This window comes from Dendrobates tinctorius, unplaced genomic scaffold, assembly GCF_039654945.1.
Source record: "Dendrobates tinctorius isolate UK_male_01 unplaced genomic scaffold, ASM3965494v1 ptg000022l, whole genome shotgun sequence".
In the NCBI taxonomy this organism is placed as follows: Eukaryota; Metazoa; Chordata; class Amphibia; order Anura; family Dendrobatidae; genus Dendrobates; species Dendrobates tinctorius.
In genome coordinates, this window is record NW_027361690.1 from 45,498,433 (window position 1) to 45,511,829 (window position 13,397).

The 13,397-nt window shown below is 48.2% G+C and overlaps 1 pseudogene; it reads right to left on the reverse strand.

Annotated features, from left to right (window-relative positions):
* The window catches only part of LOC141084409 (myosin-9 pseudogene), a 46,757-nt pseudogene that overhangs the window by 1,442 nt on the left and 31,918 nt on the right, over positions 1-13,397 (reverse strand).

Genomic DNA, 13,397 nt, shown 5'->3' on the forward strand with positions numbered 1-13,397 from the left:
CTGCGCATGCGTGGAGGATACAGAACCCAGGGCATGCACATGAGGCATAGAGACACTGTACCGTACGCAGGAGAGTGCTACAGCGCATTGCGCACGCGCACCCCTATTCCAGGAGATAAGTATGCCCTACATTATCACAATTAATATATACAGATAACATGTATGCCCAGAGTATAAATAATAAATAATAACTATTACATGTATAAACACATACAGCAATAGTATCTGCAAAAATATATAAACAAATACCAAAGTATAATTAATTTCAAACGCCATTTAAAGGAAGGACGGTGCGAGCCACATGGGTTAACAACAGGTGAAGGGACATAAGAGGTCGATGGTAGTACCACGAGGCAGTCATAGCTGTAAAGGAGGGATAACAAGACATAATAAGACATGATAAAACATAATTAAAAAGATGTTAATTCACAAACATCCGGAATTGATCAGGGGGCCAGCTTATGGAGAAAAATGGAGAGGAAAGTAAAAAAACAGGAAGGAGTAAATATAAACATAAACAATATCCTATAAAAAGGAAGAAAAACTGAGGGTCTCATTCAAGCCCTTAGGCGTCAGTGTCAAGTCTCACAATCCAATTTGTATCTCGTTGGGCTAAGAGTTTTTTGTTATTGCCACCCTTGATCCCCATGTGTAGACTCTCGATACCCCTAACCATAAATAATCTAGCATCACAATTGTTGTAAGCCTTAAAATGGTGGGGGATTGTCTTTAGGTCAGAGGGGTCGGCCACTGTCTTGGCTGCGCAAATGTCCCACACATGCTCCCGTACTCGGACCGGAAGCTCTCTAGATGTCAGGCCAACATATATAAAGAGCAGACACTAGTGGTGTAATATATTACATTGGTGGTACTACATGTTATATGTTGCCAGATTTGAAAATGTTTGGAGTCATCCAAAGAAGCGATTGTAGAGTTGCATGGGACATTTGCGCAGGCAAGACAGTGGCCGCATTGAAAGGAACCCAATAAAGGGCCCCTAGAGCCGAACAGATTAGTACGAGCCGGGACGTAATTGCTCCTAACTAGTTAATCTATAATAATAAATGCCCTAAGCAACTTCCGGTTGTAACAACTTCCGTCCAGTTGTAACCGGTGACGTCACCGCACACCTCTTTCCATGTTAACCCTCAACACACACACTCCTCTCACCTTTCACCATCTCCACTCACTCTTTCACACCACATACGACCCCTTCTCTCACTCCGTCTCTCATACTCACGCTGTCATCGCCGCTGATCCACGATCCCCGACATCTTCTTCCGCCGGCGCCATCCTGGATCCAGACGTCCTCCACGCCGGCGACATGTTCTTGCGGTGACGCCATTTTGGATCGGCGAAATCCCGCGATAGTCAAGATGGCATCGCCGCAAGAACATGTCGCCGGCGTGGAGGACGTCGGGATCCAAAATGGCGTCAGCGAAATCTCGCGAGATTTCGCCGACGCCATTTTGGATCCCAACGGCATCCACGCCGGCGACATGTTCCTGCGGCGACGCCATTTTGGATCGGCGAAATCCCGCGATACTCAAGATGGCGTCGCTGCAAGAACATGTTGCCGGCGAGGACGACGTCGGGATCCAAAATGGCGTCGGCGAAAACTCGCGAGATTTCGCCGATGCCATTTTGGATCCCGACGTCGTCCACGCCGGCGACATGTTCTTCCGGCGACGCCATCTTGACTATCGCGGGATTTCACAATACTCAAGATGGCGTCGCCGCAAGAACATGTCGCCGGCGTGGACAACGTCTGGATCCAGGATGGCGCCGGCGGAAGAAGATGTCGGGGATCGTGGAGCAGCGGCGATGACGGCGTGAGTATGAGAGACGGAGTGAGAGAAGGGGTCGTATGTGGAGTGAAAGAGTGAGTGGAGATGGTGAAAGGTGAGAGGAGTGTGTGTTTTGAGGGTTAACATGGCAAGAGGTGTGATGCTATCGCATCCTCCCGATGCGACAGCATCGGGCCATAATCTAGTTACTCAGGTTTGGAGACTCTCTGGATGTCATGGAATGGAAGTCCCCCAGGTATGGCCCCAGGGAGGGCTCTGCACTCAATATAGCCCAATGTGTGGTAAGGATGTCTCTCATGTTAGTCCATTCATGATTATAAGTTCACACTAGGCATTTTTTCAGCATTATTTTTCCGCACCAAAACCTAATCTCTTGGCAGGAAAGAAGCTGTGGCAAAAACACAGGTTTTGCTGCGTTTTTGGTACTTTTTTTGCTGATGTTTTGCTGCGTTTTTTCCCTGCTTTTCTGTCATGCTAACTTTGTCTTTTGTGCATGCTGATAAAATTTAGTGCAAAAATAAAATCTCATTCTATTTACTCAGGTTTTGCCACAAAAAAATGCTGCAAAACCTGATAGCTGAATTTTTTGGTGCAGATTTTCAACATTTTTTTCACCACCCATTACTTTCAATGTGTGAAAAAAGTTGAAAACATAGAAAACACGCTGAAAGAAGTGACATGCTCTATTGTGCAAAAAAACACGCAAAGTACAAAATACTGATGACAAAAAAACCAAGGTGTGTGCATGAGATTTCTGAAATCTCATATACTGTCTGGTACTGTAAAACGCAGCTGAAAATTTGCATAAAAAACACTGAAAAACACCTGGCGTGAACATAGCCTAAAGGAAATTTATGACCTTTATTACTCTTTACTGAAGTGGTCGATCAACAAAAATCATTCCAAGAAAAAGGTGTATCATAGTCCAGGAGATCACAAAGGAACCCAAGGTAACCTCTAAGCAACTATAGGCTTCTCTTTCATTAGCTAATGTTAATATTTATGAGCCTACCATTAGGAGGTCACTGAGCAACAATATTGTGCATAGAAAGATTGCAACAAGGAATCCATTGCTCTTCTAAGAGAACACTACTGCCCAGGGGCGGACTGGGCCGGGTGGCAGAGAGGCATTTGCCCCGGTTAATTAGCAAAAGACAGGGCCGCACCGCTCACCCGCCCGCCCCGTAGCCACAGCATGTACACATGACAGCAAACAAGATGGCCGCTGCGGTGACCGCGACGGCGCAGCCCATGGTAGGAGAAAGAGGTGACAGGACAGGAGGAGAGTGAGCAGCCACTGGCCACCACAAACAGAGGAGAGGAGAGCAGACACAGCGGAGCGGGTGGGCAGGACTCAGTCACTGCACTGACTGCAGGCTAAGACCCCGAGGCTCAGAGAGGCGTGTCATGTACAGTGTGCTACGTAAGCACGCCTCTGAACCCCAGCCAGATGAGTCTGAAGGCAGGGAGCGGCCGCCATTGCTCTCTCAGTGACAGGCCACATGTCACGTGTACCTGTCCTGTGTGACACGACCTGCAGTTCGGTAACTGAAACAACAAGACAATGTCACATATACCTGTCCTGTGAGACTTGACCCACAGGTCGGTAACTGAATCAACAAGACAAAAGGGGAACACCGGGAAAACAGTTACAATGGTGGGACCTGCAATAGGGAACGGGGACGTGGTGACCTCCTGCACTCCCCTGAGGCAGTGTCCCTGAACACTCCTAACGTTCCCTATACAGGCTCTTCACCTGATGCTGAGCTGAATACCTGAATTCCTCACTATCCCTGCACCTATCCCCTGCTAGGGAACTGAATAGTGTGGACACTGGTCCCACCGCTGCACTACTATACACGAAGGAAAAAGGGAAAAACACCAAAACACTTATCTTTCTCTGCTGCAGTCACCCGGCAGCAGAGTGGAGCACCAGATCAGCTTTCAGCAGTGGCTCGACACCTCAGAGCCAGCTGCTACTTTCACCATCTTTCTCTACTGCAGTCACCAGGCAGTAGAGTTCATCACCGGATAACTTTCAGCAGTGGCTCGACACCTCAGAGCCAGCTGCTACCTTCACCATCTAACTCTGCTGCAGACACCGGACTGGCAGAGTTCAGCACCAGTTTCAGCAATGGCCAAACACCTCAGAGCCAGCTGCAACTTCACCGTTGTTGGAATCCAAAAAGGAACTGCTATCACCAACACCTGCTGATACACCATGTGACCTTATATAGCCAAGGGAGTGGTCACATCAGCAGAGAAACCAAAACAGACATGTAATTACACCTATGGCCACCGGGGGAAAAAACTCATATTAAGTCCCCAAAGGCCTGAAAAGGAAAAAAAGGGTTTAAATGAGGGAATCCCGAATCTGACACAGATCCAAGAATTGGACTGTGACATCACAGTCCACTCAGTGCTGAGTGCTGCTGCTCACCTCACAACAGGGGTCCCGTGTGTCCTCCAGCCCAGGCAGGCTCCTCCAGCAAGTATGGGAAAAAGTTTTAACCACATCAATAATCATCAGACATCAATAATGTGGATGTGACGTGACCCTTTGTAATGGGGATGTCTATGACCCTCTAAAATATGGATGTGTGTGTCATCATCCACATTTTAGAGGGTCACATCCACCTTTTAGAGGGCCACATCCACATTACAGAGTCTGTAATGTGGATGTGACCCTGTAAAGTGTGGATGCGACCCTCTAAAATGTGGATGTGACCCTCTATAACAGGGGTGGGCAATTAATTCTCCTGAGGGGCCACATGAAAGACCATGACTGTCGTGGAGGGCCGAACCAATAGGCCAAAATTAATTCTTCTCAATATTAATATTGATATTTTATAATTATTATATTATTGATAATTTTATTAATATTAATTGTATCAGAATTGTATATATTGCGCAGAATTAAGAATTCTGACACCCCCTATATATCGTTTGAACCCGAGCACAGCCCCTTCTGTATATTGTATGAGCCCCCCAACAGCCCCATATGTGCAGCATGAACCCCACTCAGCCTCACCATATACAGCATGAGCCCCACACAGCCTACCCCATATACTGCATGAGCCCCACACAAGCCTCCCTATATATACACAGCCTCCCTATATACGGCATGAGCCCCACACAACCTCCCTATATACGGCATGTGCTTCACACAGCCTCCCCATATACAGCATGAGCCGCACACAGCCTCCCTATATATGGAATGAGTCGCACACAGCCTACCCCATATACTGCATGAGCCCCACACAAGCCTCCCTATATATACACAGCCTCCCTATATACGGCATGAGCCCCACACAACCTCCCTATATACATCATGTGCTTCACACAGCCTCCCCATATACAGCATGAGCCGCACAGAGCCTCCCTATATATGGAATGAGTCGCACACAGCTTCCCCATATACTGCATGAGCCCCACACAGCACCATATCACACCCTCATGTCACCCACCCCAGGTGTGCAGCACCATGTCGTCACCCACCCCAGGTGTGCAGCACCATGTTGTTACCCCCATATCCTCCCCATGCCCACCCAAATAACCCATACACATAAGGAATAAAACACCACATACCTTGTCCCGTTCCCTGGCACTATGCTTCTCTCCCTGCCTCCAGTGCGCAGACTCTCCGGAGTAAACAGCTGACGCGATGACGCCATTTCATTGCTTCAGCTATTTCACACACTGGTGGAGGAAGTGGCTGGAGGCCCCTCCTCCACCAAAGGAGTCAGCAGCGCCGCGGTGCACATGGAAACAGCGAGCGGGTAGGCGGGAATCGAGCGGCCCGTGGACCTCTGATTTCCAGCCCCACAGCTGTCTCGTTCCGGATGTGGCGCACAGGCCACACTTTGCCCAGGTCTGCTCTATAAAGTGGATGTGACCCTTGTAATGTGGATTTCAACCTCTGCAATGTGGACTTGAACCTCTGTATTATGAATGTGACCCTCTATAATATGAATATGACCCTCTAGGTTACAGTGTGCCACAGACCCACAGCCCAGTCTGAGTCCCACTCCTACTCCAGTCCCTGCTGCCCAGAGCCTGCGCCCTGCGGTAAGTGGTGTCCAAGTCCAATATTATCCCTATTTGATAAATGGGTGATCATTGTGCATATTTAACAGATTCATTATTTTCTACCGGTAATATACATACAAAAAGGAAAAAAAAGGAAAAAGGGGAGTGAGCATCCCCCACAAGAATGAAAGGGTACAAATCTCCCTACACGTTTCTTCCCCAGTCTTGGGATTCTTCAGGGGAGTTAGGTAAAAGCTAGGGCCAGTGGGACCAAAAACATATCTCAGATGTCCGTCTGCATAATGGGACCCTGCAGTGGCTGTGTACTTCCCAAAAGATGTGACTGTGTCACTGCCTCCAGGACAGGAGCAATGCAGGGGCACGACAGGGAGCTAATATAAAACTATTGTTTATCTTCGCCCCCCCTCTTCTGTTCTTCCCCCTTGGACAACTGGTCCGGTCCGAATCTCCTGTGGAGTATACGTCTGCTTACATTGGTGAGACCAAACCAATTTTTAATAGAGCACTGGTTTGCATGAGCACTTTATTCATGCAAGTTTTCTTGTGTCATGTTTTTTCGTTAATTTTAATTGTGTGATTAAAGGTTATGTTTTAACATATAGGGAGACTCTACAAGCATTTACTCTTGTTATATCCCTGAGGGTGCTTCAATACTGCAGTGCATAGCACACTATAGCTGATTGTAAAGAATATATTCACAGAATATACAGCTCTGGCAAAAATTAAGAGACCACTTTAAAATGTTCAGTTTGTCTGATTTCTCTCATTATAGGTATATTTTTGAGTAAAATGCAAATTGCTATTTTATTCTATAAACTACTGAGAACATGTCTCCGAATTTCCAAGCACTAAATTTTGTATTTTCTTTCTGAAAATAAGAAATGGTCAAAATTAGAAACGAAAATGCAGAGCTTGCAGACCTCAAATAATGCTAAGAAAACAAGTTCATAATCATTTAAAAACATCAATACTAATGTTTTGACTCAGGAAGAGTTAAGAAATCAATATTTTGTGGAATAACCATGATTTTAAATCACAGCTTTCATGCGTCTTGGCATGCTTGCCACCAGTCTTTCACACTGCTTTTTGTGACCTTATGCCGCTCCTGGCACAAAAATGTAAGCAGTTCTTCTTTGTTTGATGGCTTGTTGTGACTATTAGAGTTGAGCGAAACGGGTCGAAAAAATTCAAAAGTCGCCGACTTTTGGCAAAGTCGGGTTTCATGAAACGAAACCCGACCCTAGGATGAGGTCGGCCACGAGGTCGGCGACTTACGCGCCAAAGTCGCATTTCAAAAGTTTGTTTTGCGCTCTTTTTCAGCCAATCAGGATCCACGGACACTGTGGGCAACGTGATGACCTAGGCACGGGTCACCACCATCTTTCAGAAGGGCATGCAAGTGATTGGCTTGCTTTGGTGGGCGTCACAGGGGGTATAAAAGGGCGTGCACGCCGACCGCCATCTTACTTCTGCCGATCTTAGTATAGGGAGAGGTTGCTGCTGATTCTGTAGGGAGAGCGTTAGGCAGGGAAGAAGACAAAAAAACTGCTTCTGCTGCTAGCGATTTGGCCTGCACAACACACAAGTCACTGTGTGTGCAGTGCAAGGGGAGGCTATATAGTGGTGTATCAGTGGTGTTGGTTGTTGGGCTGCCTTTTAAGGCTTCCTGACATGCTGGCATTGCTGTTTACCCACTGCTCCGCAAACTGCTTTTTTAAAAGCAATCCAATCTCCCTTATCCTCTAGTCACTTTTGTCACAGCTGTGCCATCGAGCCTGTCACATAGCGCTCAGATATCAGTGGGCCTCACACAATCCACAAGTGTCCAGTGTCCAAAAGTGTGCGCAGAGATTCAAAATCTCCATTATCCTCTCGTCACTTTTGTCACAGGCATCTGTGCCATCGAGCCTGTCACATAGCGCTCAGATATCAGTGGGCCTCACACAATCCAAAAGTGTCCACTGTCCACAAGTGTGTGCAGATATTCTAAATCTCCCCTGTCCTATAGACACCTTGTACCTTGTTTTACATTACTATATAGTTTGTTGGATTTTTTCTACATTTCTACCAAAAATGAGGAAGGCTGGTGGAAGAGGCCGTGGAATTGGGCGGGGGTTGGCAGCTGGTAATGATGGTGATGGTGGTGGATCTGATGGTAGTGGCAAGAGCAAAATAGGACCGAATGCAGGAGGTGCTGACCCTGCGTCATCGTCTGGCTACATAAGGCCTCGAACGCTTAGTTTTCTAGGAGTTGGCAAACCGCTTTTAAAGCCAGAGCATCAGGAAAAAGTTTTGTCTTACATTGCTGACTCAGCCTCCAGCTCTATCGCCTCCTCTTCTTCAGTTGTAAAAAGTAAAAGCACTGAGTCGTCATTGGAGGCTCATGTTCATGAACCACACCTTTCCTTGTGTCCTTCACCCCAACCAAGATTGAAGGATGACGCAGGCCATACTACTGATTACTCCATGGAGCTGTTTTCACATACCATGCCTGGATTATCAAGTGAAATGGTGAATTACCCAGGCCAAGATGAATCTGACATGGAGTGCACTGATGCACAGCCGCTGATGGATGATTCTGCTGGTACATTCACTCAGAGCACTACATTGTCCTCGCAGTGTACAGAGCCAGATTCTGACCCTGATGAGACTCAGGTGCCCCTTCCCGCACACTATACCACCATACATGGTGACACAGAGGAAGGTGCACATGACATAGAAGAGGAGGTGATGGATGACCCAGTTGTTGACCCAGATTGGCATCCATTGGGGGAAGAGGGTGCTGCTTCCAATAGCTCAGATGAGGAGCACCCACAGCAGACATCGACATCGCAACAGCTGTTATCTGGCAGGCCCGGAGCACTCCAAAGACAGGTTCCAAACATCAAAAGAGTTGCTGGACAGCTTGTCCAGAGGGTCAAAAGATCACAGCGTGCTAGGCCGCAAAATGTCTGCCAAAGTAGGAAGAGTGCAGTGTGGCACTTTTTTGAACAAAATCCTCATGATCAGGCCAAGGTTATCTGTAAGAAGTGCGCAAAGACCTTTAGCCGAGGGAAAAATCTGAAAAATTTGAATACCAGTTGCATGCTTAGACATTTAACCAGCATGCACTTGCAAGCGTGGACACAACACCAAACCTCAAGTGCCACATGTGCAACTGATCACAACGAAGGTAGTCAGCAACGCTACATTGTTTCCCCCACTGTAAGCCCACCGGTTAGCACAGCAGCAAATGTTGAGGTGTCGTTGCAAGACCACAGCAGTCAGGGAATCCCACTGTTATATCAACGAAAGACTGATTCTAGGCCATCAGAAAGAACACCAACTCCATCACCATCATCAACCCTCTCTCAGTCCGCCCTGTCCACCGCTACTTCCACCATATGCAGCTCTCAAGTCCAGCTCACCCTCCCAGACACTATGAGTAGGTCAAGAAAGTACTCAGTCTCTCATCCGCGTACACTGGGTTTGAACGCCCACATTGCCAAACTAATCTCGTTTGAGATGATGCCCTTTCGGTTGGTGGAAAGCACAGCTTTCCGCGAACTCATGGCCTATGCAGTACCACGCTATGACCTACCCAGTCGCCACTTCTTCTCTCGCAAAGCCATCCCAGCCCTCCACCATCATGTGAAAGACCGCATTGTCCATGCACTCAAGCAGTCAGTGAGCGGAAAGGTGCACCTCACAACTGATGCATGGTCCAGTCGGCATGGCCAGGGCCGTTACGTGTCCATCACTGCGCACTGGGTTAATGTGGTGGATGCAGGGTCCACAGGGGACAGCAGTGGTGGGACAGTGCTGCCTAGCCCACGGTATAGGAAACAGTTGGCTGTAGGCGTTCGACCCTCCTCCTCCTCCTCCAGAAGCGAAAGCTCGTCCACAGAGCGCAGTCGTACGAGCACTCCATCTGCAGCTGCCACTGTTGCACACGATGTGTCCCCCTATCGAGCAGCTAGTGGAAAGCGTCAGCAGGCTGTGTTGCAGATGATGTGTTTGGGCGACAGACACACTGCCGAGGTGCTGGCCAAGTACTTGAAGCGACAAACTGAGTCATGGCTGGGCAGTGTACATCTTGAGGCAGGCAAGGTAGTTAGTGATAACGGCCGTAATTTTGTGGCAGCCATAGCCCTTTCAAAACTCAGCCACATACCTTGCTTGGCTCACACCTTGAACCTGGTGGTGCAGTGCTTCCTCAAAAATTATCCGGAGTTAACAGCCCTGCTCCAGAAGGTGCGAAGACTGTCCGCCGGTCGCCTGTACACTCCGTTCGTATGCAGAAGCTGCAGCGATTGCTCCACCTTCCCAACCACCGCCTCATTATCGACATTGCAACAAGGTGGAACTCCACCCTGCACATGGTGGAGCGGCTGTGCGAGCAGAGGCAGGCCATAATGCATTTGTGGGAGGATACACGGCCAGGCACTTTGAGAGCAGACATGGAGTTGACAGGCGTGCAGTGGTCGAAGCTGAAAGACCTTTGTAAAGTCCTTCAGTGTTTTGAGGAATGCACACGGCTGGTAAGCGCAGACGACGCCATCCTAAGCATGAGCATCCCACTTATGCGTCTGCTCATGCAAACTTTGACGCACCTTAAGGAGCAGGCGTCTGCAGCCAATGTTGATGAGGAGGAAGAGGAGGAGGGAATCCTTGATGACATTCAGCCATTGTCTGCTCAGGGACCTCTCCTGGACGAGGTGGAGGAAGAAGAGGAGGAGGAGGAGGATGATGGGGATGATTACTTAGGGGAGGAGGATGCATCTCGTGGGGCAAGTGAAAATGTTGGCGTGGCAAGGTCTGGTACAGGGTTTGTGCGTGACTGGAGGGATGTGGATTTGCCAGAAAGTGCTCCTCCACCCAGCACTCGCAGTGCATCATTGACACCGGGAACATTGGCCCACATGTCAGATTACGCCTTGCGGATCCTAAAAAGGGACCCCCGCATTGCCAAAATGATGAACGATGACGACTACTGGTTGGCCAGCATCCTGGATCCACGCTATAAAGGCAAATTACAAAACATCATGCCACAGGAGAACCTTGACCTAATATTGGCTAATAAACAAGCAACTCTGGTAAATCGGTTGCTTGAGGCATTCCCAGCACACAGCAGTGGTGATGGTTCTCACACGAGCCGTACGGGCCGGGGGCAGCTTGGCAGAGGTGTTCGTGGTGCACACAGCAGAAGTGGCGTTGGAGACAGGGGTTTCATGACAATGTTGTGGACTGATTTTTCAAATACCGCTCACACAACTGGTAATACTGCATCGATGGAAAGTGACAGGAGACAGCAGTTGTCAACTATGGTTACAAACTACTTTTCCTCCCATATCGATGTTCTCCCACACAGGTCATTCCCCTTTGACTATTGGGCCGCTAAACTGGACACCTGGCCTGAATTGGCCCAATATGCCTTACAGGAGCTCGCTTGCCCAGCTGCAAGTGTGCTATCGGAAAGAGTCTTCAGTGCAGCTGGATCAATCCTGACAGAAAAAAGGACCGGTCTGTCAACCCAAAATGTGGATGATCTAACCTTCATTAAAATGAACCACGCATGGGTTTCCAAGGATTTTGTCCCACCTTCCCCTGATGACACATAGGGTGACAGAAAAATGGCTTGCTTTAGTCCACCTCTTCCTGGTACTTCACTTATTTCGCCTTTTGCATCAGCTGAATGTCCAACATCAACATATGCCACTTTCTAAAACTCCCTAACTGTGCTGCCTCCCCCCCCATGGCCGGGGTCAACACCTAGCGCACGACACCGTGCGAGTGCCGTTGCCCTGGACAGGTGGGTAGGCCGACTCTTGGGCGCGGGCACTGGCACAGGGTCCCTCATAGTGCAATCAAGTGTCTCTGACGGTGGTGGTGCACACCTGCCGTCAGACACACCGCTGTACTATGAGGGGCCCAGTGCCAGTACCGACGCCCACGAATGGGCCCCCCTTGCTTGGGCAGGGCCCCAGCATTTGCAATCTTTACCTCTCCCTGCTCCTCCGCTGTGTAATCTGGGCCGTCAAATCCATACTGGGCCTAACACCTTCTGAGCCTGCCACCTGAGACATATATTTTGAATGTGTACGCTATCCATACATGTTATCCAGGGATACGGTACCCTTTCTAACCTTTGTGCAATCACGTGCAATCCATACTGGGCCTAACACCGTCTGAGCCTGCCTCATGCTGTATAGACATATATTTTGAATGTGTACGCTATCCATACATGTTATCCAGGGATACGGTACCCTTTCTAACCTTTGTGCAATCACGTGCAATCCATACTGGGCCTAACACCGTCTGAGCCTGCCTCATGCTGTATAGACATATATTTTGAATGTGTACGCTATCCATACATGTTATCCAGGGATACGGTACCCTTTCTAACCTTTGTGCAATCACGTGCAATCCATACTGGGCCTAACACCGTCTGAGCCTGCCTCATGCTGTATAGACATATATTTTGAATGTGTACGCTATCCATACATGTTATCCAGGGATACGGTACCCTTTCTAACCTTTGTGCAATCACGTGCAATCCATACTGGGCCTAACACCGTCTGAGCCTGCCTCATGCTGTATAGACATATATTTTGAATGTGTACGCTATCCATACATGTTATCCAGGGATACGGTACCCTTTCTAACCTTTATGCAATCACGTGCAATCCATACTGGGCCTAACACCGTCTGAGCCTGCCTCCTGAGACATATATTTTGAATGTGTACGCTATCCATACATGTTATCCAGGGATACGGTACCCTTTCTAACCTTTGTGCAATCACGTGCAATCCATACTGGGCCTAACACCGTCTGAGCCTGCCTCATACTGTATAGACATATATTTTGAATGTGTACGCTATCCATACATGTTATCCAGGGATACGGTACCCTTTCTAACCTTTGTGCAATCACATGCAATCCATACTGGGCCTAACACCGTCTGAGCCTGCCTCCTGAGACATATATTTTGAATGTGTACGCTATCCATACATGTTATCCAGGGATACGGTACCCTTTCTAACCTTTGTGCAATCACGTGCAATCCATACTGGGCCTAACACCGTCTGAGCCTGCCTCATGCTGTATAGACATATATTTTGAATGTGTACGCTATCCATACATGTTATCCAGGGATACGGTACCCTTTCTAACCTTTGTGCAATCACGTGCAATCCATACTGGGCCTAACCCTGTCTGAGCCTGCCTCCTGAGACATATATTTTTAATGTGTACGCTATCCATACATGTTATCCAGGGATACGGTACCCTTTCTAACCTTTGTGCAATCACGTGCAATCCATACTGGGCCTAACACCGTCTGAGCCTGCCTCCTGAGACATATATTTTGAATGTGTACGCTATCCATACATGTTATCCAGGGATACGGTACCCTTTCTAACCTTTGTGCAATCACGTGCAATCCATACTGGGCCTAACACCGTCTGAGCCTGCCTCATGCTGTATAGACATATATTTTGAATGTGTACGCTATCCATACATGTTATCCAGGGATACGGTACCCTTTCTAACCTTTGTGC